Here is an 8,548-nt window from a genome sequence, read left to right as displayed (position 1 = left end):
TTTTCCTTGAAAGCACTCAAATGGAATAATAGTGTGTAGCATAGGAGCTGCCGCTGCCGAAAAACGGCTTTACTTCGTAACACACTTCTGTAAGGCCACACCGACTTAATGTTATGGATTACATCCCCTGAAGACCCCAAAACTAGTGCGCGGGGGAGAATTAAAAAAATCCGGCCAAAAATAAAAATGCTGCTAAACCACAGCAATACAAAGCTGGTATTGTGAATTTGTGGCAGTACTTAGCGACGCATACGACAAGCCGGCACATGCTGGCTTTGTGCGGAATTTGTGAATCGGCACTGTACGTATGTATTGATGAGTTCTTGAGTCGTGGAGCTTCGGTATCCTGGGTGCCCGGCTCTGTATTGTCGCTAACTACCATAGACTACCCAGGCCTAGAGCCAGGCCAGAGCTTTGGTGGACGTTATCTTTTTTTTTGAGCACAGGCAAAAATCAGTGCGCGCGCGGATGTCATCCATATGAAATTAAGGCGGTGTGGCCTTAGATTGGCAATTTGCTTGGTCGTTCAGCGAGGCAATGTAAGACCAGGTCTGCTAGAATGGTTTCAAACGACCTACCCCACATCACCTGCATCCTAACACTTTCACGTCAGTTCTTTTTACTGATTTTACTACACTTCAGAAATCGCCCATATAGACGATGCTGAAACCTTTTAAACCCAATCTTCTGCCGTCCAGCACATCTATGTACTTATTCAAGTATAAACAGCCAGTCATAAATGTTCAATAGCAGATTGCCAACGCCATAGTCCATAGACGTAGGTGTTACAAAGATACTACCCACTCACTACCCACGCCACTCAGTGCTGATGTCAGGAGCCAACAATCCACCTCTTACACAGCAAAAGAAAGTGGAATAAAAACGATTGACGTATGTACAGACATAGAAAGTGAGAGCCACACGGATGGTGGAGATTTTCTGTACAGTCCATTCTATCTTATCACCGTTTTGCTCTTGCACACACCCTTAAATGGTAAAAGATAAAGGTAGTCCCATAACCCTTTTCAGGCCGTGCTATGTACTTATGCAAGTATAAACAGGCAATCATAAATGCTCTATGGTAGATTGTCAGTGCCATATGCTCTATGGATGTTGGTGTTACAAAGATACTACTAGATATACCCATTCACTACCCACACTGCTCTGTGCATGGATTACTACTGACGACAGGAGCCAAAAAATCACCACATTATGGTATCCAGAACCGTGCCTATCTAGCTCTATACCTGAACGGATTAGGCTCGATCACGGTTTTGGATTGTTTCCTCGTATCCAAGAACGTGTTTTTGTCCTAGGCACGGTCTTGGATAGTCCACGCGTATCCAAAACTGTGCCTATCTAGGTAGATTAGAATAGGATCAGGCACGGTTCTGGATAGTCTCCGTGTATCCAAGAACGTAGATTTGCCACAGACACAGTTCTGGATACGCAAGGAATATCCAAGACCGTGCCTGAGCATAGTTCTGGATAAAGCAAGGTTATGGATATACAACATGAGTCAATCGGTCTATCATTATGCACCGTCATACATTCTGAAGCTAAGTTTGCAACGAACAAAAAAGTGCTTGTTTGACTTACAAGGAAAGCGCCGTGGAGACCGGCCGAGCTCAGGCTGCGTGATCTACCTCTGCGTGTGGATGATCGCGCGCGTATTATTATATACAGACAGCATACCGTATGCTAAATTCCTACTTACGACGTGGAAAAACGTGACAAACATACATATGGGGTTTACGTGCATCAACAAGCACGAATGTTTGAGTGAATAGAATCACCATATTTTGTGATGCTACATTGTCGTGGCGACAATCAGGTATTAGAGTCAATCTATTACTTACGTGTCCATGGATTATCATATAATGGGGGTTTATTGTGTTTGTGTGGGAGTATTGTGTTGTCTTCTAGATGTAGCCGAGACGTTTGTTTAGATATGACTTATTGTGTTCCATGCTAAAGCCGCTACCCTTAGTACTGAAAAAAAACCAACTGATTCATTAAATCTCCAGGAAGGATGTGTGAGAGGATAACATCTTCAGGGCGAGCACTGTGTGAAATTCCATCTTTAAGCACACCTTAAAGTATGCGTAAAGTTTGTGTTTCCTCACTGGAGTCGGAAAATGGGACATTTACGCATGCTTTCAGGGTATTCTTAAAGTTACCACATCTACACTGGTTTATGTATACTCGTACTAGTATGCACATGCTAGGTTCAACTTCTTCCCGCTTAGCTGTAAATATAAGAATAGATGGAGCTCATAATACATGAATTATCTCGTTGCATAAGAAATATCAATTTTTCTTTGCTATTCAATTGTAAACTTTGCTATTCAACTGTAAACTTTGTTATTCAACTGTAAGCTGTAGCGAAATAAAATTTATGCTGTTTTCAACAAAAGGTAGGAAAGTAAAATACCTAATGGCTGTACATGATTTACACAGTCATGAGCAGTAATGATGGTGCAGCATAAAGCTGTGCTGTGTTTAGATGTATCATAAGATATGATATTCAAAGGCGCACGTTGAATGAGATTGCTACTGCGTAGATGTATGTCCGAGAGGCAAGGACTCGGGCGATTTTATATTCTTCATTCCATAGAGGCCTGTCACATACTGAGGGCATCTGAGGATACAAGTTACGATTGCAACAAACTGACAGCATTCGTGCGAGACATCTGTGCATGGGTCATGTACAAGTTCAGCTGTCTTGCTACGGAAGAGGCTGTCTTAGATCCTTGTCGGAGGTTGGCTTTGTCACAGTCTGTTTGATAAATATACAACATCACCTTTTTTATGTTTACCGAAGGAAAACATATTGTTTTTGCTACGTTTCCTCTTCTTCTTCCGCTCCAAACACTGACCCCTGACCTGTTCAATGACCCGATTTGTTGACGTCTCTCACCATGGTAACTGGTGTTGGGTTACATAATGTTGCAATTTTATAGTAGGAGGGATTTATACTCCTGTCTGACCATATATATGAATGTATGTGAGTAAGAATTAACAGAGCAGACCATATGCGAAGGTTAACATCATGCCTTTGCTTTGCAAATGTTACCTTTCTAGTTTGTGTCTATCATACTTTTCGTTCCCGGGTTAGAAATTGTGACCCTAGCATTACCAGCCACTACCCGTGGTACTGAAAGTCTTGCTGCTATTCACAATTTCCGTGAAGCGAGCGGCAAGCTTGCTTTTCCGGGAAACATACTAGTACTTTTCATTCCTGAGTTGGAAATTGTGACCTTAGCATTAGGAGCCATTACCCTTGGTACTGAAAGTCTCGCTACTGTTCACAATTTCCGGGAAGCGAGCGTGACAGGATAGCAACATTAGGAAACGGACCACGCGCCATTGGTTCCAGAGATTTGCAGACTGTAGTGTAACAATCACAATGAAATTCTACAGGATTTCAAACGTTCAAACCATTGAATAAATTTTGTCAGCAGAAACAGCCCGTTTGTTGGCAAGCCGAATGACATTTCAGACTCGTTGATGAAGGTTAGACACACAGATAGAGCATTACATAATACAAAATAAAACAAGCAACTGGATAAATTCGCTGAACTGTTTAACGTTTTCTTCCTTATTTACACGTATTCCAATATTCGTTTATGATACGGATTACTCTTGTCTTTAGTGTCATTCTAAGTCAATGAGGAAAGATGGTTGATGCTATCTGAAACGTCTGATTCTTCAGAGAATTTGTCCTGTTTCTTGATTTATTTTGTATTACAGTTTAGACTCAACCGAGACGGGGGGCGTTACCGACTTCCGGCTAACTTTGACCCAGTGCTGACGTCAAAGGGGCGGAAAATCATGTGTCTACAAGCATTTAGGTTAGATAGCCGACCGTGAGATTCGGTCAAGAATTTTGGTAAATAAAATTCTTTGAGTAGGAGAATAGTTTATTTCTTATTACATTTTAGACTCCTTTGGCCTGTAAACGTGTGTGGGCAAACATTTCTTTCATGGTACATCATGTGCACATCTAGGCTAATACGACATTAAGCCCAGGCGCCCGTTATATCCAATAAGTCGACGCTACAAAGGACTGCGCCCGGAGGTTTTAGCGCATATTAATCTGATTTTCACACGCGAGATGATCAAGCGAGTAGCGGCAGCTGCTTTCTAGGTTGTCTGGATTTATATGTTTGTAGAAAGGTAGGGTTTTGCAGTGACGAATTGCTTGGCCAATTGGACATTCGTTGAAAATTACATATAGGCATGTCACCAGAGATATACGGACGCCTGCTAACAATGTGGCCTACCGCCAAGCACCGAGAGGACGTATATCAAAGAAATAATGATTGTGAATTAAAGTGGCAGGGTGGTCTTGTGGTTAGGGTTGTTGACTCAGAATCTGAAGGTTCTGGGTTCAAATCCCTAGTGTTGTGTACTTGGCACTTTATGCCTGTTTCTTCACTCGACTCAGGTAAAAATACCTTGAGTACCTAGCTTCGGTAAGAGACGTTCTCTCGGATAGAATGTAAAAAGGAGGTTCCGTGTTTGAGGATAACCACGCATCGTACTTTTCAAAGAGCAGGGATCCTTCTCGGAGTGCTTCAAACCTTACAGTCTGGTCTCAGACCACATTACCAGAAATCAGTAGATGTACATGTAGTACAAAGCGAACTGCCTTCAGGTATACGTAAAGAATGGATTTGTATGGTGCTGGTGTATACCATACCCCGACGATGTGCCCACTCTACACGACTTCCCTCCCTGGCCTGTACGGTGGAGTGACGCCCAGTGAGCCTCTAAGGCTAATGTGTCAAAATGTGTGCCAAAAACGAATTACGGATTTGGTGCGCCGATGTGCCAACATCTGCAGATTTGGCACCGAGAGACGTTAAGAATTTTTTTAAGTCAATAAACATAACCACAAGACTTCTTGTCCATAATTCATTGTATAGTTCCCCCGCCCGTTCGTCAGACCTTCCTCCCACACGAAATAGCTCCTGCCAGACTCCTCTATCTGTGGGATAAAGGTTGCAAACTACCCAAATTACGTGTAATAATTTGTCAGAGGAGTAAGCCGGCTGCGCAATCACCGTTGGCTCCAGGGCCTATTATTTCTTTGAATAATTTCAACATTTTTTTTCAAACCTGGGTAGAGAATACCTCATGAGCTGTGCCAGAAGGCTGACGGATACAGATTAGCATATGTGGGCCCCAGGGAACATTTTATAAAAATCACTGTATGAAATCATATCTTTCCGTACACCTTAATGCATGCGTATACTATTTCTTCACTTGAGTCGAAAAATGGTACCTTTACGAATAGTTTAAGGTATACAAGATATGTCTTTTTTGGAGTATCTTTAGCATTCTTAGTGGAGTATCTTTAGCTTTCTTAGCAGGCTTTACGACTGGGACTTTGTTTGCTGTTATAATGTGCTTTAATATAATATAATTCTTATGGCATATCACCTGTATTTGTATTCGGGTTGTCGTGCCGTTTTCGCATTATAAAAGCTCCACCTCAACCCACAAAAAGCCCCGGGCATTGAGCCTGTTCAGGCTAGGATATCTTCAGCTTTCAAAAAAAACTTATTGGCATATATCAAGGGTCGATCCGACAATTCTTGGCCTGATTAAAGTCACCCGATGCATACAAAATATTCTGGATCTGGAAATCTGTCTGATATTGGCATCTTTAGCACATTTTCGTCATCATTTCACACTTGAAGCGCTTACAATAGCCCAAACACAAGTCCCTTTATTTTGTTGTTTTTTTCCCTTTATTTTTGTACCACCAATTAATAGCTAGAACCAGATAATAATCCGAAAAAAGCCATAAAACCTCAAGTTTTCCGTCAGCGATTTTGTCTCATAGGTATCACTATGGTATGGGAATAGGGACGATTGAGCTTACTACATTTAAGAAATGACCAGAACAATTGAAAATTTACCGCCCTGAAATAGCCTTCAACAGAACAGCTCTGTTGTTATGTTTACCGAAGGAGAACATATTGTTTTTGCTACGTTTCCTCTTCTTCCGTTCCAACCACTGACCTCTGACCTGGTCAATGACCTGATTTGTTGACGGTAGCCCGACACCATGGTAACTGGTGTTGGGTTACATAGTGTTGCAATTTTATAGTAGGAGGGATTTAGACTCCTGTCAGACCATATGTATGAATTTATTTCAGTAAGAATTAACAGAGAGCAGACCATATGCGAAGGTAAACAGTAATATGCATTTGCTTTGCAAATGTTACCTTTCTAGTTATTTGTGTTTCTGTAGTTCCTCACGTGTACACGACACACGTTCCGTCGTGAATCGCCTTACCGAGAACGATAAAACCTGAATCACGTACAGCACGACTCCCGCGATCCGTCACTTCAACTCCGCTCAGTTTAAAAGATTAATTGATGTGGGCGATGACGTGTGGTTGTCATGGTAACAGACCCGGGCAGTAATCACCCTTATTCAAAGTGTCCGACACTTGTGGACTCGACGTGCGTCATAACATAACCAGCTATGATTGCTGATGATGATTCCTATTGGTGAAAAATGATTACAAAAGAAGACTGATGAAAAGAGCTTTTGAGTGTTTGTGTGTGTGCGTGATTTTTTAATAATTTAAAAATGTCATCTATGGTTTGACATATGGTTTAATGACTGTTCACTCTGTACATCTGCATTGTATTTGATTTATATTTTTGATTCCTGTTCCGTGTTAGCTTTAAAAATGTTGAAAATTACAAAAAAAAGAAGATGAAAAAAGCAACTTTTTTGTGTGTGTGTGATTTTCCCAAACATTAAATATTACCTATGGTTTGACATCACAGTTCAGGGATTGTTCACTCTGTACACCTTCATTGTATTTTATCTGTATTTTTGTACAAATATGTATCTGTTTTTTTATTGATGTACAATATAATTTGTATTTTCTTCTGGTGCCTTTTAAGCCCTCACACATGAAGCACAAGACACATTAATAAAGCTTCATCCATGTAACAGTAATAGAAGAGAACAAATTATGTACTTATCATTCTTTTTATCACCGAAGCGTAGCCACTTATGAGGCCCATTTGGTTTATCCTGTGCAATCTATGGTTGTTTTGGGCAAATTAGGAAGCATTAGCGAGTACATCAAAACAGTTATGCAATGTTCCATGGTGAAAAAAAATATTGCCTTTTTCAGTCAACATTTTGTGCAACGATTCTTTTCGACATTCATAATTTTCCATAAAAGTTGACGGTGATCATCTTTCAAAGCAATTCGTCTCTAATAATCCCAAATGGTTCCTTTAATGTGTTCAGCTTGAGCAAGCAGTCGTCTGCAATTCCCCAGCTAGCGCAATCATGTGTTGTGGTAGTTATGTAAAGCCCCTGCTTCATATTCAGAAAGTTCGCGATAGGTTGGGAGCAGTCTGGCCAGATTTAGACCATGCCTACCTTTTGATAAGAATCGAATTTGAGTTAAATTTGAGTCAAGTTTGACTGCCAACTTCGCCCCAACCACTTGCTAACCAGTCCCGACCATAGTCCAACCTCCCGTCTACTCCAGAATGGTTTAAATATTTTTGATACATTCGGCTGGTGCACCTGAACAGTAGCTAACCTCGCCGACCACCTGCCAACCACAGCCAGGCTTGCTCCCGACCCACTCCCAACCATGGTTGGGGGGAGTTCGGCAGTGTTCAGGAGGCTATATGCTATATATACACCAGTGACAAGAGGGGCCTTCAAACCGTGTGTGTTGACTACCTAATAGATATAACATCCATTGACCTTTATCCGTCAAAGTACCTTTATCCGTCACGCTAGAAAACGGTGTACAGCGAGAGATATACCAATGCACTATCAGTTATCCCTTTAGGTATGCACAGGTTGAACACCCAGGAGTTCAGTACCGTGCCGCGTGGGACTTGGCACTTATGCATACGAAGAGGACGAGGTCAGACAATTATTGGCCTTTATTACGACGGCCGAACTACGCCGTGGGAGGGAGACATCGTGCCCTTGTTTACAGGAATAGCAGACAAATATCGCTCGTACCTTCAGTTTAACATACTGGTGAACAAGAAAGCTTAATAAAGTTTCCTTTCCTAACCTTAATCTGCTGGCGTGCTGTGATTTATCAATAAAAAACGTGCTCTTATTGCGACTACATTTCGTTATTTCCGACGCAAATGGAACGCCGCCATGTTTCTTACCCAGAAGGCTTTGGGCGGGTCTAGACTTAGAACTTCGGACGACAAAGGTTTGTAGTAAACATTTTTTTGCCTTATTTTATTGTATAAAGGGATGAATAAGGTGACAATTTCGTTACATTATGCTCTAAACGCATTCAGGGACTCAGAGAGACGCTTAATAGTGCGATAATTTTCTTACAGAGGCATCAAGGAGACAGCAAAACGCATTCAACAAAAGGGGCAAAGGTACTCTATAGTGTCAACATATAGCGGGGGAAGAATGCTGTTTGATCTTTTTATAAAGTGGCAACACTTCACTATTGCTGATATATGTGACGGATAAAGGTCAATGGATGTTATATAGCGCAGATATCATCACAGCACA

The sequence above is a fragment of the Branchiostoma belcheri genome, unplaced genomic scaffold (genome assembly GCF_001625305.1).
Source record: "Branchiostoma belcheri isolate BF01 breed outbred unplaced genomic scaffold, Haploidv18h27 scaffold40, whole genome shotgun sequence".
Taxonomy (NCBI): domain Eukaryota; kingdom Metazoa; phylum Chordata; class Leptocardii; order Amphioxiformes; family Branchiostomatidae; genus Branchiostoma; species Branchiostoma belcheri.
The sequence above is the reverse complement of the archived record's forward strand: the minus strand, read 5'-3'. Positions refer to the sequence as shown.